The sequence below is a fragment of the Ciconia boyciana genome, chromosome 6 (genome assembly GCF_034638445.1).
Source record: "Ciconia boyciana chromosome 6, ASM3463844v1, whole genome shotgun sequence".
Lineage (NCBI taxonomy): Eukaryota > Metazoa > Chordata > Aves > Ciconiiformes > Ciconiidae > Ciconia > Ciconia boyciana.
In genome coordinates, this window is record NC_132939.1 from 9782267 (window position 1) to 9809687 (window position 27421).

The 27421-nt window shown below is 40.8% G+C and overlaps 1 protein-coding gene across 1 annotated transcript in view; it reads left to right on the top strand.

The window, feature by feature from the left end:
- KIAA1549L (KIAA1549 like) overlaps nucleotides 1–27421 on the top strand; it is a 137899-nt gene that overhangs the window by 38615 nt on the left and 71863 nt on the right. The window lies entirely within an intron of this gene.

A 27421-nucleotide genomic window follows, 5' to 3' on the forward strand; every position in this document is an offset into this window, starting at 1 on the left:
TTACTTCACTGAAAGGGTTATCAAGCATTGGAACAGGCTGCCCAGGGAAGTGGTTGAGTCGCCATCCCTGGAGGTATTTAAAAGATGTTTGAATGAGGTGCTTAGGGACATGGTGTAGTGGTGGTCTTGGTAGTGTTAGGTTTACGGTTGGACTTGATCTTAAAGGTCTTTTCCAACCTATACGATTCTGTGATCCTGTGAAAAGACAGTATAGAAAATGAAGTAATTGGTATCTGTTTTGGACTCTGACATCCCAAGTGCAATATACTCAGAAAAATCAGGTTCTTGGGATTTCAAGTTTATATCTAAAAGCAGTGAGGAGTTCACAAAGTTTGGCATTAATTTTCCTGTGCCTCAGATTCCTGATGTGAAAACTCATCTTTTTTTTAATTTGGGGAATGGATGAGACAATTTTGTTAGGGACAGCATCCTCAGTGATAAACATGAAACAAGAACTCATGACTAAAATCTGGTGCACGCAGCAAATATGGCAAATATATGGTATGAAGAGGATGATTAAAAAAAAAAGTGAACAGACATCTTAATTCCTGATTGCTATCCAGTCCCTCTGCTGAATAAGGCAAGGATTCGGAGGAAAGGATGGCATGTCTGTGTGCAATCAAAGGCTGTTGTAGAGGAACATTTTCTAATTTTGGAATACTTGACTTTCCAATTTGAGTAACATTTCTAACATCAGGTTTCAGTTTTTGATTAAATGGGATATTCAGCACTGTTGTGCAAAATCTTTATGATATGTCAGTAAAAATAATAGAAAGGGAGAACATGGCGTTGAGCTTCTCAAACCCAGGAGTCTGAGTGAAGGCTTCTGACTTCTGTGTTGCATGTGTCCTCTGACTTGTGACACCCTTGAGAAGTTACCTACCAGCTGTGCCTCAGCTTCCCTGAGGCAGGTGTCTTTGTAAAATAGGGCAGATAATGCATCATTAAATATCAGGATTTTGTAATGGTAGTTTATATTTGAAAATATCAGTTTGTGAAATAATCAGCTTTGTATTGCATATAGATGAATACTTTATTAGATTAAGCTCTGCTTCATTTTGCACACAACATATTTATTGAATTCACCGTTTCTTGATTTTCTTTGTGAAATATTACAGGATATGTAAAAAATAAAAGAACTAGGTACTAATTATGGAACCATTTCTATTAGGATATTGAAGTTTCATTCAATTTTTCACCTACCTTAAATGTCACTATTCATTTTTTTGTTTTTTATGAAGATCACAGTATATTTTCATTGTATTTATCAGAGAAAAATATTTTTGGAATGTTTAAACTAAACCTATTGCTTTATAATCTTCTGTATACTAAAGCTGGGATTAAAAGTTTAGTGTTTGACTGAGGGGGTTGTTTTGCCACTGAATGGCTGGTTTGCTCTCCTCAAGCTTCCTATCTATTAAAATCATGGTCAGGTAACATCAGATGTATCTTTGAGAGAAGCTAATCAGACTTACTAACACTTTTACTTCATATTGCCATTAATTTTACTTTAATCAAAGTATCTGTTTTCTTAATTTATAATTGTCTTGAAGCTGCCAGATGAGATTAAAGATCCTTTTTCTATCAGTGAGGAGAATGCTGGTGTGAAGCTCTCTGTCGTTGTGTTGCAGTCCCGGGAGGCAGGATGGCAGCCTCTTCGTGATGGCTGGTTATTCTGTCCAGGAATACTCTAAGGCCATTCTCCAAGGCAGCATCTTTTCACAGTAAACCTGCCTTTGTATGGCCTGTAAGTCTGGCAGGCCATTAAATGAGTGATAATTGAGGAAAATCTGTAAAGCCCATTCTGTTTAGACCTAATTGGCAATCCATTTATAAGACTGTTATCACTTCATCCTTCTCCAACAAGTTGTTCACTTGAGTTACGCTATCAGTCCTCGTTCATGCTGATCTTGCTGACAGGGTAATTATTAAAGTATGTCATACTATTAGTAAAGATGGTGTATTGCATAATGTGTGTGTTCATGTCATGTGAGGGGTAAAAAGGAGTTCTTTCTAATGATATAGAAACCACTGTTGTAGGTGAAACACCTGCTAGAAAGCTTCCACTTGTTTGGCATTTCCTTGCTTTTTAGGATTTATGTTGGAAAAAGTATTAAGTGACCTCGAGGCAAATGGGTTATAGAATATTGTGTAATGGATGTCACAGTCAAAACTGTAAAACATGGAGAACACATTTCCACGGTGCTCCGTTTGCAGAGTGGTTTGGTGGGAATGGTGAGAGTGCTGCGCACAGAGAGTGAGTGGGGATGTCTGCGTGCAGAAGGAATGGAAGGGACGGCAGAGAAGGGGTGTAGGATCGAAATGCATCTCAGGACACACTGATCAGGAAGAGCCTGCACCCAGACTAAAATGCAGGATGGGGAATCATCGAGATCTTCATCAAGAGGTAATTGCAGAAAGATGAAGAGCAGGGCCGGAGCCCATGGAGAGACAGAAATCATAGCCCAGTGTCAGCTCCGTATGGTACAAAAAGCACACCCAAACGCAGCAGCAGGCTGCGAGCCTGGGAGGAAGCCAGGGGTGTGATGGGGCTTTTCCCCAGCGTTGCTGCGGGGAGCTCTGGTCCAGACGGCATGGCCGTGGCTGTGCTCCTTGGTGCCCGACCGCGGGCCACTGTGCCTGGGCATGCTTGACTCGGTGCATGGGAGGGCGTGGGTCGGAGGGGGTGAGCAATTGAAATCGGTTTTGGTTTTGAAATAAAATCATCTTTAAATCACCTTGCTCCAAAGCCTCATGTTATGAGCTATGTTAAACTGTGGCTACAGCATGGCAAATGTATTTGCTATGCTGTGACCTTGCAGTGTCTGTAAGGTGACAGCATAGCACGGCCGATAAAGCACAGCATTTTTCACATTTGGGGCTGTGCCCTGTAGAAGTAGATGTCTGAAAAGAATTAATGGGAGTGGGTCAGATATGTGAGGGGAGAGGGAGTATTTAAAACGTTTGGCAGGAGATCAGGGGTGGGTATGAGTCACATTTCCGGCATAGTATGTATTTTTAGCATTTACTCCTTATGCTGTACTTTTTCTCATTTTATGATAAATAAATACGAACCCCATGTGCAGCTCTGTAGCACCGGTCGTCTTTTTTGCATTCAGCAAAGCTGTTGTGGAGAGTTGGTGGTCTTGGGAGTGGGACCTGCCTGGTCTTTGTGTTTGGTGGAGAAGGGCAGCGACCACTTATTAGCCCCACAGATCTTCAGTTTCTCCGTCCTGCTCAGAAAGCCCTTTGTGATCTTTCCCTTCTCTCTCCAACCATTAAATGGAAATGTGAGATGCAACCGCTGAGAGACGAAGCTCTGGTTTCTCCAGGCTCCTGAGAGTCAGACTGGAGGAGCGGGCTGGAGTGCATGCAAAGCGCTGGTGAGATCTATACGAATCTTGTGGCTCTTTTGAAGGGAGAAGAGTCATGGTAAACTCCAGGATTTTATCATTATAGACATTTTATGGCTTTTAATCCTCTCCTCTCTAGATGAAGGTGAGGAGACCTGTTCTGTGTGACTAGCAGTCAGGGAATAAAAAGGAACGCATGGTTTTCCTTCAAGTCAAATCACCGTTCCATCTCAGATGTTATTTTTAAAGTTCTAATATATTGATATGACTGCTAATTTAAAAGGTAAAGAAATAATATTTAAAAGACTAGAACATCTTTTTGTATATTTAGCCAATTAAGCATTAAATGTACCATCTCTGCACTAAGGTGCGTTTAATGCCATGACCGAGGGCTTCAGGTTGTCTGCGTGAAATGTGGGTGATACTACTACGCTTTGAACTAATGACATTTGAGCATTTCTGGGTCTTTGGTCTAAGGACAGGAAAGCTTCAAATTTCCCATTATTTGTTTGAATTAGTAGCATACTGAAAACTCTACCTGGCATTGTAAAAAAAACGTGCCCCACTGCAGAGTTGCGCTGATGAACGGATACTAGAAGCAAAAGGCAGAGGGGATGGTCTTGTGATGCTGACAGTTCAGATTTGTATAACCACTTCACTTCAGAGTTGTGGGGATTAGTTTGTCCTTAAGTTTCTGCAGATTTTAAGAAAAACAAAAATGTAAAACATCGCCAACATGTATTTGTGCTTCACAGAGCAACGTGCTTAGGCCTTTGCGTATGCACAACAGTTAATCAGTGTGTCCAAAATGAAACTACTTCTCTCTAGAAAAACAATTTCTAAAGTATTTGCTACTTTCTTATATTGTTTTGCCAATACAAGTGGCAGGTAATTTTTTAAAATTACCTTTAATTTGCTAAGGAATCATGCAGATGTATTAATGATAATGGGAAAACAAGCCTACTTCTGCCTAATGAATTGGCATGCATTATACCTGGTAAACTGAAAAGAAAGAACAAAATTTTAATCATTTTTTGAGTTTTTCATTTGTCGTATTTACTCTTTCTTCTTCCACATTGTATTTCCTATTTTTTGTTTGAGGAATTTGAGGTGTTTTTCTCAGGACCTATCAATCTGCAGTTGTCTAGATTCATAGTAATGATATATGCAAGAAATGTGTGCATTATATATTCTTTTGAAGTAAGTTACAAAAAATTGTACTTTCATTTAGAAGAAAATATGGTAAGCATATAGTTTATCACTTTGCTCTTGGACTGACAAAAGCAACACCTAGCTTTCAGTGAGTAAACAGGGGATGGGAGGTGATAAATATAAACATACTTGACCTTCTAAGTGCCTAGAGGTTTGAGCTGTAAATTTTCTTCATCTTGAATTGGAGCAAAATTGGGCTTCTGTTTCCTAAAGTTCTCTTTCATGTCATTTTGGTGTACTCATTCGGGAGGACTCTGCTGCGGGATGTTCTGTAGAAGCAGGTGTGTGAGCATAAATGAATCTTTTAATGCATATTTTTATCATCCTGTGGCTACTTATGCAGCTTGAAAAAGAAAATGATAGTTATTAACTAATTGGAAAAGTGTGTTTTCTGAGTGTCCTGGGACTGTGGATTATAAAGAAAATCCCTCACATAGAAAATCTTTTTAATAATAACCTACTAAACTTATTAGTAAGCTTCATCAAGGCAAGAAGGCCAGTTGCCCCCTGAGGATGACTTGCCTCCTCTTTCACCACTCCCCTAATTAGCTTCCTTGTTGTAAATGTTTGCCACTGAGCAGCTGAGGGCAGGGCTATTAATCAGGAGAAGCAGGTGCCGTGGTCTGCAAATGCTTGTTTCAAGGTTACAGCAGCACTACCCATAGCTGCCTGGTCTCTGGGACTGTTGCGGTGATGGTCTGAAAAGAAATCCCTCTCTGTGTAGTTACCTGGTGCTGTGCTCTCTGCTTCTACCCCTGAAAGAAATGACCTGTTTTTAGTAAAGGCTGAATTTTCTGCTAGACTGAAGACAGCAGGTTGTATAGACCCTATCTGAAATAAAGGTAAGTATTGGTTTTACTGGTGTGACCTGAATTTCCGCCCTTTTTTCACTTCAGGCTCCTAGCTGATTTATGCCTGTGGGGAGTGTTGGACCCATAGATTTTGGCCAATCTGACAGCTCGCTAAAAGGCTTCTGTTGGTACTTCGGGAACATATGTGGCATTTCAGGCTCGAAAGGTACCTGTCCTAAAGGAGAAATTTGTTTTGCAGCATGAACAAGCAGGAGAAAAATGGTCACCGCAGTGTGAAGCAGGTGCTGTGAGGTGGCTGGATTGCTTAGCTAGGGACAGAGGGAAAGAATATCAAAATGTTCCTCTCCTGAGCCATGCAAGCTGTCCGGCTGTGATTTCACTCATGGCACGGTATTGGTTTTAACACTAATGAAAATATGCATGGGAGAGCAGATGGATGAGAGCACACCACAGAAAACCAGCATAAACTCTGTTGAACCCTGGGCAGAATTTACAGAGCCGATTGCTGGAGGGAAGCGGTGCTGTGTAAAAAGACACGTGTGTCTGTTCTTTTCTGGGGCCTTCACGGGAAGAGTTCAGAAGACTGGGCACGCATGCAGGACTTTTTCCTTGTCATGTAAAGAAGATACTATTCTTCTTCTTGTGGTTCTGGGTAAAATAATTGTCTGGTTAAAGTAGAAAAAAAATGTGCACGAATAGACAAGCAGGGAAATTGTCCCACTTCCCCTCTGCACGGTCAGCAGGCGTGTCCGTGACTGCTTAATCCAGCTCAGGACTCGGCGCAGTCACCAAATTCGGACTGAAGAGCCAGGATGATGCAAGTTTGTATGGGCTCAGCAAGTTGGAAAGAAAGCCTGTCCTGTTTGTCCTCTAGTTGTAACTCTTCTTCTCTTGAGTGAGATCCTGAGAGGCATTTCTTCCATCTGCTGGCATTTGAAGAATTTAGAAAAATGTGTATTTTATGCCCTGTCTCTTAATCCTATGATATTTTAATGAGCAGCCACTGGGAATTAGTACTGTGACATTAGTTTTGGGTGAGTCCTCTGTAAAATCTTGCCCCTCTGCGTGAGGAAAAGGTTGTTCTTGGTCTCATTGGAACTGCAGCAACTTTGTTCCATTACTGTCAGAAGAAAATATTTGTTTTCTCTCAGCCTAACCGTTTTCTAAGAATGATCTGCTTTTATTTCTGCTGTACAAACACATCTGTTTTGATAGTTTGTGTTTTTTTTAATAAATTGTATCTGAAATGAGCATCCAAGTCAGAGAGATTATATATAGAAGTATGTAATTGTCCTTCTGTGAGTCTATTTAGGTGTCAACAAGCTGCCTATAAACTCCATTTATAACAATTAGGCGATTTGCACATTGTTTGCTAGAAGCTGTTGCCATGAGAGGATTGAAGGTTGGGCTTGTTTGTGTTGCAGTGAACAAGCACGGCCAAGCGTAGCGAGTACCTTCTCCAAGGGAGGGGTAGGAGAGCACTCGCCATCCGTGCTTTCGTTAACGTGGAAGCTGGGGGGTCGGCAGCGGCTGCTGGAGAGGGCTTGGCCATGGGCACGGAATGGTGCTGGCAGGCTTGGGGATTTGAAGTGGATGGTCCTGAAGCTGTGCCTCCTGCGGTATGTTACGTGGTGGTTATGTGGCGGTACGTATGTCATGTCTTTGGGTGTCTATGGTTTAATTACGGCCCCAGCGGTGGTAGTGGCTCTAATCATTCGTTTAACTTGGACTGATGCATTTTGGTGTGTTTGAAAAGATTACGCTCAAAACCTTCACATTTATAAGGAGCTAACCTAATGGTCTATTAACTGCATATCTTGCCCCATTAACGATATTTAGTACTCTTTCTTATGAGTGTTTCAAATTCACTACCATGTTTAGCATCTGGCACTGCAGTTTAAACTTACTTAGGAAATGGTCCAGTTCCTTCTATCTGTGTTGGGTCCATGGGCTGACTTGAGACACCAATCACAAGCCCTTATCTTCCCTCGCTGTGGGAGACAAATAATGTGGAAAAGCGGAACTACTTTGTAGGGTGTTGTAGGAGAGAGCGTGCTTTAAGGGCCAGGCTCTCAGGGGAGCCGTGCGTCCTCTTTCAGAGGAGCCATGCATCCCCTCGGCTGAGGACGGGAGTGAGAAGTCTTCCAGGAGATGTTGCCGTGCAGGTCCCTGGACCACAGGGAAGGTTCTGGGGCCTGAGCCAAGGGCAGAACAACGCCTTGGTTACAAACGCTGAGTGTTTTTAAGCCAGGATGTTTTGAAAGTCTGGCCACAGGTGTGACTGGTGCATATGGCCTTTTATTCCCTGGCTGGTACTTCTGTTCCACGTTGCTGATGCTACAGACGAGAGCCTACAGCAACAACAGTCCAGTGTTGGACCTTTTCAATAAATACTATCTACAGCAAAATGCGGTTTTGATTGATTATTTTAATTGTCTTTACCTAATGAGAAATATACAACATTTTGTAAGACAGCAAACAATCTAAAGTGCCTTAGAAGGGTAATGGGCCCTTTTGTTTTTACTCCAGCCAAACCAGAAAAAAGTATTTTGCTTCAGATTAACTTCCTCAACATCTCCCTTCTGAGTCAATCAGGCCTCTCACAAGTGTTTCAGATTAACACACAACAAAATATTTAACTAAATCATATTATTTACCTTCAGACTACTTACTCTCTAAGCAAGTCTAAAAAAAGAATGTTTTATTTACAAATGAAAATTTGAAATACTTTATTTTTGGAAATATTTCCTTGTGAATTTTTTTGTGTCAAAATGCTTCAATAGATTAAGTAATTAAAACCTGCTTTTTAAATGGAACTATTTAAAATAAAATAAAATTCTTCCCCATTGTCTTCAGCTGGTTTGGAATCATACCCTGGGTTTTTTTTCCCTTATTTTGATTCTAGCACCATTTCAACCAGCATATGCTTGGAAATCAAGTGTGTTTACTTCCACAAACTGGTATTGCTTCAGCATTAAATTTTACCTTTCTCAAAAATACTCCGTTATCTAGTCAAAGTAGCAATGTACTCAGAACTTTTTTTAGGGTAAAAAAAAAAAAAATTAAACTTTGAAAAGAACAGCACAATATATAAATTTTGATTTTTAAAATTTATTTTAAATTTAATATTATTATTTTTGAAAGGGCAGATCACAGAGGGCAAATGTCCATACTCTGCATGAAAATGTTGATCGCTGTGTGCCTGGCAGCTTGTAAATGCCAAGTACTTATTAGATGTTTATAAGATTATTTTCAGGCACTTCAGCTGATGAGTAGCTTGCAAATGGAGCCTCTCTTTTGAAGAATATATGATGTATATGTGCGTAACTGCTATTCCTGCACTTTCAAAATCAGTGAGCCAGGTTTCAAGACACCAAAATTGACTTGAGTGGGTTGAGGTAGTCTAAAACAATTAGCAAAGCTTTCTAGTTTTATGCCACTAGTGTGGCCCACAAGTGTGGGCACTTTGCTCTTTCTTTGGATGATGGGTGTGTGTTGCTTGATGTGCTCCATCCCCTGCTCCCGCTGCTGGGTGCTCCCTTTCCCGTGCCATCACTTTGCTCCTCGTTGCCTTCCAGCTCTTGTCATCTCAACACTCTTCCACAGATTCTGTATTTCAATATTTCTTGCCTGGCCTTTAATCGTAGCATGGTGGCATTTTCCTTGGGAGTTTGGCTGCTCTCTTCTTCTGAAATACCGGAGGGCTTCAGCCACCTTGATAGTAACTGGGATTTGCAGCTTTTCATCTGGGCATTGTGAGGCTGGTGAGAGGGGAAAAAACCAAAAACCACTTTCAAAGCCCCTAGAACTATGATAAATCTCTGAGAATACTTCATATTGTGTTAATGTATTTATGTATTTCAGAAGCTGGAGACCAAACTACTGTATAAATCTTTAATGTTATGTACATGCATAAAATTTTAAATTACTGTTTAGTGACCTCATTGTAGAGGAATGGTGAGAAGAAATCCCACAGGAATGCAATATTCTTAATTCTGGGTTCCTCTGTTTGTATTTTTATTCTCTTAGAAATTGATTTGTCTGTGTTCAGCAACAAATATACTTTAGGCCAAATAGCTGAAAGGCATGTATTTGGGGTCTTACTTTTGGGACGTGAATTCCACAGTTAGCTATCTTTGTAGAAACGACTTATCTTTCAAGTGTTGAGCATCCCTAGGCCACTGCGTAATTGGTGGACGTTGCTGGGGTAAACAGCTCAGGAAATCAGGTTGCTCTTGTTTTGGTGACCAAGTGCGGGAGTTAGTCCACCAAGCTTGTAAATGTTGCCCTGACTAACTAAATAATATTGTGGACTTGGCAGGCTTTGGACAGGTTCAGTTTGACATGTCATGTGACACCATCACTCTATTTTCCAGGCTGGTCCCTACATGCATTAGAAGTACAGAGGGGAGGCTGAATGAGCATAGAATTCAGTAATGCTTTTGTGTAACCTTTGGGGAGGATAAATGTCTTCATAGAAAATACTGCATAGGACAGATCTCCTTGTCTGTGCTCAGCATGGAACAGGTTCACAAGCCAGTAATTGTGGATGAGCGTGGAGATGGGATTTATCCCTGAAGGGAAATGATTTGCAGAAAAACTGGGTTTGGTAAGGGCGGGCTGCCCACAGGGTCCAAGCCACCGCTGCAGATTGGTGCCTCTGTGCGGTTTGTGGTTAATGGCAGTTTGACCAGGATGCCTGGCACGCAAGGCTGGGTCTGAAACCCTTTTGAAGACAGTAGAGAAGGTAAAGTGGGGAAATCGGCATGCCACAGGAAAATAAAGCTTGCGTAACTGACTTAAAATGCTTATTTCTTATTAAAAAATAAAAAAAATTGGTGCTCAGGTAACGTAGATACTCAATATTTTGGATAGAAACTTTCTTGATGATGCTTTATGACTCACCTGGATGTTGAAGTGGTTATTGCATTTCACTTTACCTAAGCAATCATATATATATTTAGTTCAATATATAATAAAATCTAGAAAGAGACATTATCAGTTATCTACCTGAAAATGCAGTGGTGTGGGGTGGTTTTGTGGTTTTTCTTGTCTTTTTTTTTTTGTTTTGTTTTTAAGAAATGGTTTGTCTGCAGGCAAGCCTGCTTGTTGAATTGGGAGCTAGCTGGTAGCCAAGCAGCAGGTCATTTACCAGAGGCCATTGATCGCTGAACACCAATTCCTCCTCTGCTTTTTCTTCTAAGGGAATGGTATTATCCTCAGGTTATTTGTCTAAATGGTCTGCATTTCTTTTTTGGCATTATATCTTGTAAGTAGGGAACAATGTTATTCTCATCATTGGTGCAAACCTTACCTGAACATTTATTTGTCTTTGTTTAAAGAGACCACATTTCCCTGAAGGAATCATAGGCCAGCAAGGACTAATTTTGCTGGAGTCTGAGAAAAGCTGTAGTTAAATCACCAGGGATTGTTCCTCTAAATCCCCACAGCAGATGTGGTTTGGCTGCAGGTTGGCTTGGAGGTTGAATTAGCACAGCATAGAATGCCTGAACTCATAGAAGACTGAATATACTAATTTATTTTTAATCTTAGAGCCCTTCACCCCACTGAGGGGACCCACTGAATGATATTTGTTGCCTCCCAAATGTTGTTTTCACTTATCTCGTTATGGTATTTCACAAATAACTGAAATGCATACCTCTAGGCACGTCGTGTGATACCAGGCACAGTGTGACAGCATGACTAATGTGCATCTACAATTAAATAAAGTTCCTGAATACTTCTTTTTTCATATGATAGTGCCAAGAGACTTCAAAGATTTTGATGTTGACAGTTACAGTAATTACACTGCATCCATTATGTTGTTCTTGGTAAATTATATTTCTTGAGTTGGCCTGAGCAGAGGTGCAGTGCCTCTCATTTTAACCTGCTGTCTGTAGTCTACTCAATATTTTGTCTACATACTATATTTTCATCTACTGAGTACCAAATTTAAATTGGGGATTTTTTTGCCACATAGATTACTTGCATATATATAGTACGTTTTGTTACCGATTCTTAACGTATCTCTTTCCATATGATGGTCATACCTGGAGAATGAAGGTGATTAATACAATAGCGTACATGGAAAAAAGCTACAGCCAGGAACTTAATAAATAAATAAAAATTAATGCATTTCTTGTTGGAATCCACGACGTATGACTTGCCTGTAGTGGTACCCATGTACTACTTTCTATTGCTTTTACACCTGGCCTGACTGGATGTACTGCTGGGTGATTTCTCAGATTTCTCATTTAGACTTTCCGTTTCTCATTAGCCTTGAGTCCCTGGCAAAGCTGGTGATAAAAACTGAAGGAAAAAAAAGGTAAAAAGAATAAAATGGTTTATGACTTTTGGGGTATTTTTGTGCGGTTTTAAAAAAAATACCAGCCACAAATTTTCAAGAGCACATCCTGCCACTCACTCTCTGGATTTGAGATGCAGTGAATTGCTGAAGCATGTACAGTTGCAGCAGGCCTGATTCATCCCTGCCTTACTGCTCTTGCAGCTGTTTGCAGCTGTGCAAAGCAAGTTCAAAATGCTGTCAGATCGGAAGATAAATACTTATTCTTAATTGCATTAAGGCCAATTTTATACAACTGTTATAGAAAGGGTGGGCTTTAAAACAGGAGTCAAGATATAATGCTAGCACTTTCAGTCCGCTCCTGTGACGAGATGGTATTAAGTGACCTGAGTTTAAATGAGCTTTATGCTTACTTTACAAAAAAGCAAGTGATAACAGTAGGGTCATGGCAGTGGGGATTAGATTTACTATGCTTATAACAGGTTGGAATGTATTTATGTAATTAATTAAAAAAAAAAGTGGAGTAAGAAGAAAGCAGGCCATATTTCAATTGAAATAGTTCTCAAACAAATTGAATTGACAGCTTGGATCAACTCATGCTTTTTTTTTCCCCTCTCCTGCTGTGCAAAACCTTACTCAGATGATAATAAAATTATGCTTTCCTGATAGAACACAACTAGTCACACACAGGGAGACAGAATTTAAGCACATCATAGCTCACCCTGTAGTATAGGCTCCCTTTTTAATCTACTGTTATTCTATAACATTGTTTCTTTATCATGGGGATAAATGTGTAGTATTAATTTTTTAGCTTCAAGCTAAATTTTGCACTGCCAACAAACCACCTTATTTCATAGCAGTGCAGCCTTGTGGTAGTTGCAAGCTGAGATGCTGTGACTGATGCTATTAAGCCATGTAATATACTGTGTTCTGTTGTAAAAATTTATTTTTGTTATTGTCAACATTTTAATATGTCTAGGCAGAGTTTTAAATAATTGCTGCAATAAAAGAAGCTTTTGGATGAGAAACATGGTGCCTGGTGGTTTGCAGAAAGGGAATGTGACTGAAGCATATTTATCACTTTGAAATTACAATTTCTGAGATGACAAATCTTTGATTCATGCAAAAAATTGTTATCATTTAGATTTTTAATTGGAATTCTGGATACATTCCTTGTACTATTTTAAGTATCACCTGTTAATGAAAAAGCAGTAGTCAGTGAAGAATGAAATGAAGTATTAGTCTTTATTTAAGATTCAAATCAGTTTTAGTAAAACCATGAAAAAGAAATTAATGTGAAAGTCAACAAGACAAACCTTTAGACTGTGGCCAGAATTTACAATCTCATTTCTGCCCTCTCCTGCAAATAAAGCATTTGCCTTCAGTTTAAGGTAATTTAAAATAGCACCTGCCTTTTAGCCCATACACCAAGGTAGGGGGTCTCTCAGGTGTCCCTCTCCTTGTGGGGCCAGAGGAGTCTCCAGCAGGTTGAGGGACTGCCTTGAGAGTGTTGTTCACCTTGTTGTGCTCTTGTTACACAGGTGCCAAGGAGCATTTTTCACATTCTTTGGGGATCTATTGCTGCCATTGAGGTCTGAACTGGCGTTGGGCATAGATAATTGTGAAGCCAGGACTTGTCTTGATTTTTTTTAAATTGTCTTTCCCCATCAGGTGCTTTTTTTTGCTCTTTCAAGGTAGCTGTCCTGGTTTCAGCTGAGATAGAGTTAATTTTCTTTATAGTGGCTGGTGTGGGGCTATGTTTTGGATTTTTGCTGAAAACAGTGTTGATAATACAGAGATGTTTTAGTTGTTGCTGCACTGGTCAAGGCCTTTTCAGCTTCCCATGCTCTGCCAGGTGCACAAGAAGCTGGGAGGGGGCACAGCCAGGACAGTTGATCTTAACTGCCCAAAGGGCTATTCCATACCACATGACGTCATGCTCAGCATATAAAGCTGGGGAAGAAGGAGGAAGTGGGAGGACATTCGGAGTGATGGCGTTTGTCTTCCCAAGTAACCGTTACATGTGATGGAGCCCTGCTTTCCTGGAGATGGCTGAACACCTGCCTGCCCAGGGGAAGGAGTGAATGAATTCCTTGCTTTGCTTTGCTTGCGTGTGTGGCTTTTGCTTTCCCTATTAAACTGTCTTTATCTCAACCCACGAGTTTTCTCTCTTTTACTCTTCTGACTCTCTCCCCCATCCCACCAGGGGGGAGTGAGCGAGCGGCTGTGTGGTGCTTAGTTGCCAGCTGGGCTTAAACCACCACAGTAGCCTGTTTGGCATCATGCAAAAAAATTTTCTCCTTGGCTAAGTTTTGGCCAATGAAGCTCTAATTCTGTATTAACTGTCTGTGCTGGGTTGCCTTTGGTCTGCAGGTGTTCCAAGCTCCTACTTGGGACTATTAGAGCATTAAAAAGGGGGATGAAAGCAGACAGAGCTGCAGTAGACGCAGTGTGAGAGCTGTTGGGTAGCAGGTTGCACTAGTGTTCCTCTTGGGGCTTGCAGGGAAGGATGGACCCTGGAGGAGAAGGCAGCAAAGCAGCACCATTCATTGAGAGAATTTTGAAAATCACAAGGTAGAGGTATCTGAGCCAAATGGATATTTGAAAAATAAATAATTTACAGACTTCTTATGCAAGTGTCATGAGCCTCTTCTGATTTTTTTGTGTGTTCATTATTCAGACTAACTCTTCATTGTACTCACAATTTTAGTACTACTTAATGGTGGTTCATCCATGAAGTCACCAGTTTACTGTAACTGTGTCCTGATTGATGAAAGAACAGAGCAGCAGTCTTTGAATGAATGTTACTTTCCATAACCGTGACATGTCACCTCTGTGGCTATGATTGTGCACATGGTTCCCTGTTTTCTTGGCATCCAGGCCAGTAAATCTTGACAGGAAGAGCATGTGTTGAAAAAGTACCTGGAAGTTGCATAGATCTGACTGAAGGAATTTGCTTAAGCACTGCCCTGATCTGTGCGACAAATCACCTGTCAGGAAGGTTATGGGAAGAAACTTTCACCTTATGCTTCCGATCTTACCTGGAGCAAAGTCTTTTTGGTAGCATGAGGGACTCGGATCTTAATGCTGGCATTTTGACACCTGAGCAACTCTTAATTGATTATAAAAGTAATGAATGGCTGCATGACCTGGCAGTTTCAGCACCTTCTTCCTTCATGTCTTTTTTCTTCATGTATCTTTCTTTCATTTAAAAAAAAAACCACCTCTGTATTCATTAGTTTCCCCCAGTTATCCCTATCTCATTTGAATGATCTCATTTCAATAGCAATACCAGCCATAGAGCAGGTTAATGGAAAACCTTAAGTACTATATAGTGCATGTGTTTGACAGTGTAGTAGTAATGCTCCTAAAATCCTGGTTAGCCTGAGAGCTTTAAAATCCAGGTATTCTGTTACACTTAGATAAATGCAAAATGTTTGCATAGTGTATGTACAAACAAAAAGCCTGTCTGAGTAGGGCATCATCTTTCTCTTTTTGTTAAAAGATGCATATCTCTAAAGATTAACTGAGTGGTTGGAAAGAAATTAGGGTCTGGTTTGGTTAGAGGCTGTTTTAGGAAATAGCTTCCAGAAATTTTTAGAGAACAGAGTCTTATGAAACTTTAGCAAAAAGAGCAGCAATCAAGTGACAAGAAGTATTGTGGTGGTACCCAAAGTGGGTCACAGAGCCAGGCTTTTTGGGGGTTTAGTTCTGAGTTAAATTAGAAGGTAGAAAGATGGGTTTCAGTTGGGGATCCAAGGAGGAGGCATTTTCAATTGCTTTCCTACCAGAGCCATTTTTACCGTTCTCTAAGGTGCAATGTGATGGGGCATGTGACTCCTGTGAACTAAAGCACAGCAGGACAGCCAAGCAAGCCATACTGCTATGGAGGAGAAAATATCTCTTATTTGGCTTGTTTTAAACTTTTCAGAGGGAATATTTTAATCACTTTCTATTATGAGCCCCAAACCTTTCTATAGGACTTTGAAGATTTAAATTAGGAGGTCCACCAACTTGTGCAGTGCTGTTCGGGCACCATCTGGAAATAGCAGCATCTTTTCTTTCTAATAATGCCCTTTGTTCCAGGCAGTGCATCTTATTTTTGAGAAACCAGCTGCTCACTTTGATAACCGTTACCTATTTACTGGTTTTACAATTAAAAGTGACTTCATCTATTACTAAAAAATGATTGTGCCTGTAGCAGGGATACTGCTTTTTTTGTATGATATTGGTTTTTTTTTAGGACTCCTGTCACTTCACAGGGAAGATGTTGTTATCTAATTACTTGACAGAAAATGCCAATACCTTTATCTTAGGGAAAAGATTCAACTTTTTAATACCACATCACTGATTAGTACTGACATTTTTGTATTGAGGCAGCCAATGCAAGAGCAGAGCTACAGTCTGTAAGTACATCTACCTGCTTTATCCCTGTGTTTGGATCTTTGTGAGCTTTGGGTTTTCTGGATTTGATGCCTGTACTCATATGTTGATGCCTGTAAATTAAATACCGAGCCGCTGTAGAATATATAACTTGCATCTGAATGTGTTGGAGAAGTGCAGGGGTACCGCCTGTACAGGACCGAGTTCTCCGTATGAGGGATGGGGCTTCCCAAATGGTGCAGAGAGGTCCATCGCTTTTGCAGGGAAAACATGATGAGCAGGTGCAGGCACCTGCATCGTGATGGTGGCCTGAGTGTGCATCGCTCGCGGGGGAGCCTGGAGCTGGGCTGGGAGCTAAGGTATTTCTCCAGCATTCTTGGGAACCTCACAGACTGCCAATGTTACCATTTATTTTTCAGATTCAGAAGCAGATGTCATATATTTGCATTTGTATAACATTTCTTCTGGATTTTAATTAATGACTGAAAAGTTAGATTTGACTGGGCAGTTATTTAACCTTTTTATCACCAGGGACTGGACTCCCCCTTTGTGCTTTTAGCCTCTTGTACCCTCTGTCAAGGGGGGTGGCTGACTTTTTTTATTACTGACAGTAATGGTGTCCTGTCAGACAAGTATTTGTAGCGATTTCCAAGAGGTGAGAAAGTGAAATGAGGCAACATATTGCTATAAACTTGAGCTATTGCCACTTTTATGCAGCAAAGAAAAGATCCTGAAAATAAAGGCTAATGAGCTGTGCAAAGCACAGTGAAAGTCACAGAAAATGGAAATAATTTTTAAACATTTGCATGATAGTTTTTAGCCTGAGCCAAGTCCTCATCTACTGTAGAGCAGACAAGGAGCTTAAGAATTAATTACCTAGTTGATATGCATAGTTCATTAAGATGTAGTTTTAAATTGTAATGTATATTGCACTTCATGTTGAATATCTACTGCAGGTCATAGCAAAGTTGCAGGTTGATTGTTGTTCAGAAGAATTTAGTCGTGGCTCCGTCATCCTGACTTGACCTCAGGAAGCTCTGACAGCTCCCTGGAAGCTGACAGTTTCCTTCATAGGAAAGTGTTTTCCCTCCTCTTGAGAGAGGGCCCTTGCTACATTTGTAAAAGGTAGGCATCAAAGGGCAATATTGAATAAAAATAAAATCAGTTTTTTTAAAAAAGTGAGTGCATTTAGACTGATAATTTCTGAAAAGTCAAAACATAAGAAAGAACAAATAAAGATGGTGTGTATAGGGCTTTCTTCCTAGTTTCTGTCCTTTAAGTGGAGAGAGAGAGAAAAAAAAAAACCCCAAAGCCTTAAAAAGCAGGTCTCTGTGCTGTAGGAACCTGCAGTGCTGTCAAGCCTGCTCAGGAAAAGAATTTTTCTAATCTAAGAAAAAAACATTCATTTTACTATCTCAGTGAGAGCTTATGTTTGTAGTCTCATTCGCTGACATAAAGAAGAGTCCCCTCCAAAGGACGTACCATGTTTCGACTCAGTATATGTTTATTAGCTCCTTCATGGTGGTAGTTATTATACATTCACTGATTGAACCTTAGTGTGTTCTGGGGCCAAGTAATAGACATTGCTTTTTCAGATTCAGAAAATGCATTGTATACCAGGATGGATAAACACTAGCTATTTGGTGCAAATATTGAATAGAGAATAGAATTTGGACTTGATTATTGTTTTGCTGCATTTTTAAAAAAAGGTATGTTACTTACTCCACTTCAAATGTTGAGTGGTCTTTTCAGACGCTCTCTTCAGTGTGACTAGAAATTTTTCTTATCTAAAAATCAATAAAATGTTGATTTAAAAAAAATTTTTTTTAAGAGCAGTGACTTTCATACTTTGAAAGCATTATCAGTGGGGCAGTACTGAACGCTGTGCCGACAGAGAAAGCAGGATGCTTCTGTGTGCGACCTACACTTCTTTCCTGGTCTTCACCTCTTTATCCTTCATTAAAGTCAGAGGCCACAGGCAGTGGAAAGAGCTCGAGAGCAGCAAAAGACATTGTCGAAACCTCTGTCCTTATAATGATCCTGTATATGTGGCACCTCTGAGACCGAATCTCTCCTTAGAGAGGATTAACCTCTCTCCTGGTTATCTTGCTGGGATAGACCCCAAAGAGGGTCTGCCTCCACGTCCTCCGGGGCAAGCACGGGGATGCCCGGGGCACAGCCTCCCTGTCTGTGCTTCATGCCTTGGCCTGAAATAGTCACTGGAAAACACAGAGAGCTCGTCCTCTCCTGGCCTTGGCGCTTGCATGTGTGTTGCATCTAGTAACTGTAACTTCAGAGCTCTGAAATGGATGAAATAAGTTGAAACTGAGAATTTTTAGGGTTGTCTGGACATGGTGTCAGGCATTTGGGTTGCACACTGCTTAGCTACAGCCACATAATGTACCCTTTCACAGCTGATGCCTCCAGTACATATACGTATCAGGTAGAGATGATGCTGTGATACCCAGCAATTCTTGGATTTCATTTTCTTCTCTGAAACTGTTTTGGTCTATAATGTGCAGTAATCCAAGCGCTTTCTGCTCCTAGGCTTGCTCGTCTGTGAAATGAGCAGCACTCAGCGGAGTAACACTCATGCACTCAATTGACAGTAGCAGTGGCTAAAGGTGCTCACGCCGCCGACCTGCTTGTTCCCGTCTCTGCTGGAGGTTCTAGCGCCTGCAGCACCAGAGGAATGTGCACCTGCACGCCGGTGTTTTGGTGCCTTAGGTTTCTGCTGAAGCCCCGGTTTGGGTGTCTCCCCGCCGGTGGGGAGCTGAGTTTCAGGCAGGGTGGCAGAAGCTGCTGCCGTTGCAGTGGATTAAGTGAGTCGCCATCCTAGCGCTGGCAGAGCCTAGTCCAGAGGGTCTTCTCCACTCACGGGTTACGGCCTCAAATGTAACGTGCAAAAAAGATTCCCTTGAAGATGTGCGTGGTTTGGCGAGCAGAAAGCTTTTTGGCTCAAGGGAACATTCACAATTACCCAACCAGCATGTCAAAATATATCATATTATGTAATTTGGTGCACAGTTCAACCTTTTGAAAGTGCTATTGTTTCTTTAAAAAAGTTCTGGAGACAATAATTTTTTTTTTTGTAGAATAATCTACATGGCTTTTAGCAGGCGTTCTCTTCAGTCTCCTCTTGTATTTGATTTTGTAGGGGGAGTTTAAACTCTGAAAGCTTTATTAAAGGAGTAGCTTGTAGTTAAGAAAATGCGCTTTTATTGCATATAATGAGAAAGCTGTACTATCGCTGACTTGTAACTACTAGTGGAAAAATGAAGCTGAGTCCACATTGCCTGTACTTTGCTGCCTAACTCCCAAAGAGTCTAAGCAGATCAAAGTTTGGCCCCAAAAGTCTTCTCATGCTCATTCAGAATTTGGTACTACCCTTACAGTCTGTCCTAGCTCTGGAAATTAAAAAAAGTCGGTCCCCTAAAAATATGATTTCCTTAAAAATGATGGGATTTTAAAATGTTTTAATTTTCTTTTATCCCACAACCACAAGAATTCAGAATTTTCATGTAAAGAATGAAAGCTGAAATAGTAACAGAATGTTTCATTTAAGGGATTTTTTTTAGTTGGTTGGTTTTTGTTTTGGTTTTTTTTATTTTTTTGTTGTTTTTTTTTTTCTCCGTTAAAAAAGCCCCTGAAATATTGTAAGACTCAAGGTAAAATCATGAGAACCAACAGCTTTGGTATTGCACGTTCCCAAATGCCCTTGAATTTTTTTGCTACATTGTTCATTAAATCACTTATTATGCTGATGTTAGCGGTGTCTCTATAAACTTCCCTGAATAAACACAATTCCTTTACAAAAGTTTGTATAAATGTGTGTTTAAAAATAAATAGATAAGCAGGGTGCTAAAGCAGGCTGTCAGGCTCACAAAAGCATTGATCCTAAAAGTGTTGCTGAAAAAGCAATACAAATAAAAAATAAATATATATGTCATTCATTCACTTAAATTCTGTGAATAATCTGGTAAACTGAAGCAGAAGTGGTACCAGGTACATTCAGCGGGAGCAAGGACAATAGCCCCTGTAGCACTTTCTGGTTTCTATATGATTATGTGCAACCATCCTGCAGCACTGCCTGGCGATGAAATTCTCCTTTGCCACGCTCTTCTTTCCTGCGTTTCCTAATGATCCAGTTGAACATCTGCTCTGGGAATACAACATGCAGATGATGCAGCTGGAATTGCCGGTGGCAGAATTGTTTCCTCGACGACAGGAGCGTGTTATTTTACCCTGGCTAATCTATTGTCTCTCATACTGCTCCTCACCTCCAGCCCTGCTTGCCGGACCCAGTTAAAGCATCCGGCAGAGCTGCCTGTGTGGCCGAGGAGACGCGTTTCACCCCCAGGCAAGACTGGCACTTGGTACAAGTCACACCAGTCTGTCGGTTCCTGACGCAGTATTGATGGCAGCCGTGAAGCATTTGCAGGCTCGGCTCTGCTCTCCTGAATCCCAGCCAGCTTGTATTTGGTCTGTGTAAGCAATGAAGGCAGGACATGTTGAAAGCGGGAGAGAAGTACATTTTCATTGCAGCCCTCTATTTTCATTTCATAGCTAAAGGGTTGCCTTTGATGCAAAGCTTTGCTGCTGGTGCATTTCCTTTGGTACCCTTTGGATATCCAACCACACGGATATCCTTTGGAAATCTGTGTGTGGCGGAGGGGAAGGTGCACAAATGTTCCTAGCAGAAGAGATTGCTGCTTTGACTTTTGACATGAGCAAAAAATATGGCTGTGCAATTGAGATGACTGAATACTGTGTCCAAACACTTTTCTGTTATTCATTAGAAAGTTCAAAGCTTTTTTTTGTTGAGAAGAAAACTTTGTGCAATATGGTACCTCCTCATACAGTTTTTTCTCACTGAAAAACTGTTTTGTTTAAACAGAATTCTGGTGGTATGGGGACAAAATATTTTTCCTGGTTGTCAAAAATAAATTAATAATAGCTTTCAGATACCATTTTCTAAGATCACTGGGAAGAGGGCTTTTTTTGATGGGAGACAGTGCTTGTGGCTCTTGTAGCTGTTGACTATTACAGGTAAATAGAAGCTGGGATGTGAACGACCTCAGGTGCTGGTAAGAAGATCTGTGTGTTAATCCTCCAGGTCAGAATTTTGGATTTGGAAGGTCAGTATCTAATTTGGGAAGGTCGGTATCTAATTTAGTCAGTATCAACTAATCTAATTGAAACAAGTGCGAGAATCAGAATTACTGTAAACTTTTCCCAGAATCTGCATAAATAAATTGATATTAAGGAGGTCACAGAACAGGATTTATTTTGCTGGTTTATTTACCTTCACTCTTGAGAAAGTTAGCGCAACCCCAAGGAAGCAGTTTTCTCCACCTCTTCACCGCCCGTTCCTGCTGTAGTAGCTGTGGGTTGGCAGCTGCCAAAAACGCGTGTGTTGGCGTGCCCTCCCTCCAGTGCGTTGGCTGAGCCTGGCGATTCCTCTGAGGCCTAACCCACACCACCAAGGGCAGGAACGGGCACGGCTCAGGGTGTGTGCATCGGGGCTCAGTACGTGTATTTGTAGGTAGGCTTTTTGACTTGGCTAGAAATCACTTACAGGTTAAACGTTATGCAAGAGGTGTGAAATTAAGCTGCAGATGTCTTTGTGGAATGGTGCCAAAGGTGAGATGTATGGGACGCATAGGTTGTGATGGAATAATTTCATCAATGTAAGGCTGGAATAACAGATTATGAAGGCATAATTAAGTTTTACCATTCTGCACAGTGCGTAACAGTAACATTTTGATATGCAACATAGCTATTTTTATAAACATTTTGCTGAGTATTTATGTCTTTTATTGGTAGCATATTTCATACCTTTTGACCTGTGAAACTGGCATTCCTTATGCCATTTTTCCAATTGTAAACTCTTAAGGAATAAAAAAAGACACATTTTAGGAAACTCTGAAGTGGCTTAGATAACATGCGTGTTGATGCTAGCATCATACTGTGTAGGCTTAATACCCTTCAACAGCAGAAGTAAATTGTATAACCCTTTGGGTAGGGTCGTGCCTCTTTCCACTGGTGTAGCAGAGATTCTTTTTCTGTTTATTTCCCTATCATATCCCGTATCAGTCACATCTGACCTTTGATCACTCAGTCTCTCAAGATGAAACAATAATAAGCAGGAAACTTCATACTTATGAGAAGGAAAAAAAATAAATATGCTTTTTTCATGTAATAGTGGCATTGTTCTTGAGATGTGATGCAGCCCTGGGACAGTGCTATCTATTACTGTGTAGTCTGGGGTAAAGTAGCAAATGGTCTCTCTCAACAGCACTTATCTTGTAAGTAGACGGTTATTTTATGTATGTTTCTAAGTAACTGTGTTTCTGACAAGCTGGGTTGGTTTTTTTTTGGGGTGGTGGTGTTTTTTTTTAAAAGTTGTCTTTGGAATTGCTTTGCCTTGGGGCTGATTGATTTAGACCTGTATAAAATCCAGATTGCTTATGTAATTTAATATTTGGATTTTCACTGTGCTTTAGATGGCTATAGTTACTCTTATATAGATACTATTGTATTATTAAACTTTAGCCTTTACAATAGTTAACAGTTGTGAATTATTTTTAGTAATATTTTTTGTCTCAAAATTAATAATTAAAGCAAATTCATTTGAAAATTGAAATCCTTCAGTCTTCAGTATGCTGAAGGTTATGAAAAGATTATCTACCTGATGTATAATGGGAAGATGTCTTGGTCAGTCATACAATAAAATTTTCATATGTCCTTTTTATCAGCTTCACTTTTAAATGTTACTAACCTAGATGATCTGAATAAGGAGATGGAAGTCATGACAAGAGAAATCTTCTGTGGCTGAAGATACCTTTGAGTTGATCTTTTGTAATGGCTCAAAAGTGGCAAAACAGTATTTCTCATCTGCCGTGGCAGCGTGAGGGAAGCTCTGGATAGTCATTGTGTTTCCTTCAGTAGAGTTGTAGACTGTTACTCAGTTCAGGTTCTCACTTTTTTTTGCTTAGTCTTTCTGTGGAGGGAAATGTTTGAATCCTGACTGGTTTTTTTGTTTTTTTTTTTCAATTCCGTTGGAGCCGAATTAATTTTGTGAGCATGTTAACAAACAGATACCCATCTGTCCTGAGAGAAGCTCTGCGGTTGGGGTCCTACAGGCTTCTCCGTGGCTGCTCCTCTTGCTGGTTGCCTGCCGATGGGCACAGGCAGGGCAGATGAGATACGTGCTGTGGAATCCACAGGACACTCACATTGCTTGTTATGGATCTTTGCCTTATCGTGGCATAAAGCAAACAGGACCATGGTTTCAAATATCAGCAGCACAGATAAGCAATTTGATCTCTTCGTGTGCTGCACTGCTGCAGCCTCACCTCGAGTACTGTGTGCAGTTTTGGGCACCTCAATATAAGGAGGACATCAAACTATTAGAGTGTGTCCAGGGGAGGGCAACCAAGATGGTGAAAGGCCTCAAGGGCAAGACTTACGAGGAGTGGCTGAGGTCACTTGTCTTGTTCAGCTTGGGGAAGAGAAGGCTGGGGGGTGCCCTCATCGCAGTCTACAACTCCCTCACGGAGGGGCAGCAGAGGGGAGGTGCTGATCTCCTCTCCCTGGTGACCGGCGATAGGACACGAGGAAATGGAATGAAGCTGTATCAGGGGAAGTTCAGATTGGACATTAGGAAAAGGCTCTTCGCTGAGAGGGTGGTCGGACACTGGAACAGGATCCCCAGGGAAGTGGTCATGGCACCAAGCCTGTCAGAGTTCAAGGAGCATCTGGATGACGCTCTTAGTCTATGGTTTAGTTTCAGGTAGTCCTGTGAGAAGCAGGGAGTTGAACTCAATGATCCTTATGGGTCCCTTTCAACTTGAGATATTCTATGATTCCATGAAATCTTATGGGCATAGCAGAGAGACAGGCATTTTAATTGGCCACTACTTTTTCCAAGGGAGATTTGCTTACCAACTAATTATCTCACTAGAAATAACCAAACCTGTATGAAGAATAACATGCAACTGTGGGGTGTCAGGAGCAGGGGCAGAAGTTGGACAATAACTGAGACTTCTTGCTCCAGAGGTACATAACTTAATCATCCTTATTTACTGTCAAATATTAATTAGACGTATGCATCATCTTCAACCTTTGGACAGGCACAGGGTGCATATGCTAATGTGCTCCCCATTGCTATCTCTTTTACTTTAGGAGAGGGGGGGTGGAGGGAGATGTTGGTCGTCTTCTTGGTCACCTCCGTGCTCTTTTTTTCATCCCCGTTACTCCTTTAGGTGTGCACAAAAGGGCTCAGAAATGATAAAGCTGTGATTTTCTCTAAGCTAGATCAATTTTTAACTTCCTGCTCTGGCATATTGGAGGTGTTTCTCATTATTGCAAATGGAAAGATCCCTAACCAAATGATGGTTGTAATGAGGTTACTGCTAAGTGGGTTTGAGGATTGTTGGAGGTGGCGGTTAATCAATAGCCTGAAGTATGAAAGAATAACAGGTAATCCTGAGACGGGAGTAAAGAGCTACTGGTATGTACAAGCAATGGCTCGGTGCACAATGCACGTGAGATGGAGTTCTCATTGCAATTTTCATGTTGTTTTGAAATGGTTGTCTTCTCCTTCCATCAAGAGTTTTCAGCTGTTGATAGATGTGGAAGTGAAATATTTTTCCCATGTCCACTCTTTTTCCATGATACAGTCTTTGTTTGCACAGTATTTGATAAGGATCTGTAGTTGTTTGATATCATCCTACCAATTATCAAGTAAAGAGTATGTACTTCAGTTTAAACTCCATGTATTGGGAAGATAACTTCGCCTTTTGCATGCTGCATCCAGTCACTACTAGGATGTTGAACTTATGGCAGAAGTTTGAAATAGACACTGATAGTCAGTGTCTTTCCGTAAAGGCAGAATCAAAGAAAATTTCCTGCAGTAGAATGCTAGCATTGTATATCGGTTGCAGAATATTGTATAATTTTTTTTTTTAAACCTTCAGTAACTCAAGAGCTTTACTTCATTAATGGACATAAACAGGAAAGTCGCCAGTTGGTGTGGAATGGAAAAAACAAGAACTGAAGGACTAGCATTTAGCAGTGGTTAGGGGACATTTTTTATTCAGTGTTTTATCATCTTTGCGTTAGTTGAGCTTTCCTTTTACTTCTTGTCAAAATGTGGTAACAACAATTCAACACTTTTTTTTCCAGGTTTATATTGTCTCTCTGCTCGTAAACATTCTCATTAAACCAAAGTGTGAAGAAATATATGAGGACTGGTGCAGACTGTGTGTGGATTGATGTTGACAGATTTTGCTATGTTAGAAAGCAAGAAAACGTTGACTTGTTTAATTCCCCTTTAGGACTTGCATTCGCTAAGTACTAGATGAAATCCCATGGGAAGGCTTTGCACTCACTTTTCAGTACGGCCTTTCAGTTCAGAGGTGAAACAAGACAGTTTGAGGTGTAACAGATTGGGTAAGGATGACTTCATCAGCTGAGATGACCTCACAGAAATTTAACTGCAGGTTGCTTAAGGCCTGATTTTGCAAAGCACATAATCTAGTTCTTAATTTCAAGCATATGTTTGAATCCATTCTAGTTGAGCAAAATACATGTCGTCGTCTTTCCTACCTTCTGTTAAAAAGGTACAGTCCCTGATCGACTGTAGCAGGGAAGGAAAAGCCACCAAAACATAGTATAAATCACAGTGTGCCTCCTGACATATGGTGGAGCATGTAGAATATCAGAAATCAGGCCACACCAGTCATTTAGGTCTCTGGTCACCCAATGGCACATCAGCAGCCATGGCACAAATACAAAAGTGTTACTTCTGTGCTGCAAACCTCTCCTGGTGGGTCAGGTTCCCTGGTGGACTCTGCAGCCTCCTCTCCAGCCTGCTGATCATCTGGTGCAGCATCACAAAGGCTGACTGGGTTTCCCCTTAGCCTGCTTATCTCTAGTTGCTGTAGGTAGCCCTGTGTCTGCCTACCTTTGCTTTTCTCCAAAATGCTAGTGTGCAAGTTAGCCCATGTTAAAAGAAAAGTCTTGGGGACTTTTTTAGTTGCTAGAAAGGCAGAGCTCTGTTCTGTTATCCATCCTGAAGCTGCTCCCCTAAAACAACTTGTTTCTGGAATTCTGTATTCATTCTTGCATTTCAGTGGAGGAAAGATTCTTCACCTTGGCTTAATAAAGCTCTTAAATACAGGGATAAAAGGAAAGATCTGTAGTTTGTTTACTTGGCGGGTTTTTATGGGTTGTTTTTGTTTATAGAGTGAAAATGCCATGCTGAACATAATTCCAGCATGTTCCTGTTGAATGCACACAGGAGCCTGAAGGAGCTAGTCTAATCATCTACTTTGGCCTGCGCATATGGATGATGGGCGGTGTAGCACAAGGGCATCACAAGAAAGAAACTTAGCTTTAAATAGGTGCAGTGTGACCCATTTTCCTCTCTTGTTCTGTATGGTGTTCTGCTGCTGGCTCCTGTTTGTGCAGGTTGATCCCCTTCGGTGCTGTTGGCTCTGTTGACCTTTGAGTTCATCGGTGGCTGGAACTAATGTCCAGCCTGTTTTATAACCGGTTGCAGAATATTGTATAATTTTTTTTTTTTTAAACCTTCAGTAACTCAAGAGCTTTACTTCATTAATGGATGTAAACAGGAAAGTCACCAGTTGGTGTGGAATGGAAGAAACAAGAACTGAAGGACTAGCATTAAGCTAGTCTGCAACCTGTTTTTTATAAGTATCTCAAGGTCTGCCCCTCCTTACTCTTCCATGCCATTACAGGTATGGAGGAGGTTGGCATCCTTTGTGTCTGATCCAGATGCACTGGAGTTGGAGGGTAGGGACTAGCTCCGTATTGTGCCTCTGTTTAGCTATGCAAAGGGCACAGCTTGGCAGGGCAGCAAGTGCCAGTACTGACTTTTGATCTATTATCTTGGTGGGGGGAGGGGAAAAAACCCCTTAAATTTTACTCTTGAGTAAATCTTAATCTTTAAATTAGTAGGAATGTGAGATTCCTACTAATGCTACAGTTTTAGAATAACTGTAATTATTTTAAGAAAACAAAGCCTAGGAACGTTATGGTGTTGAATGTAGAGTAAACTGGTGTTTGAAATGCTGCGCTGTACATCTGCACGTATCAAAAATGGAGTTTAATTTCCTAATTTGTTTTGGATCTTACCCCCCTTTCCTCATGTTCATCCCTGTTTTATTTTCTTCCTTTTGTGTCTATAATTGCATGCATTATTAGAACTGGCAAGATGAGCACCTCCAGATGCATCCTACAGGAACCCAGCCAATGCTGACTCTATTCCCATGTCAGACTGCATGCCAAGTCAGTGAAGCTTGGTTGTCAAAATCTATTCCCTTTCTACA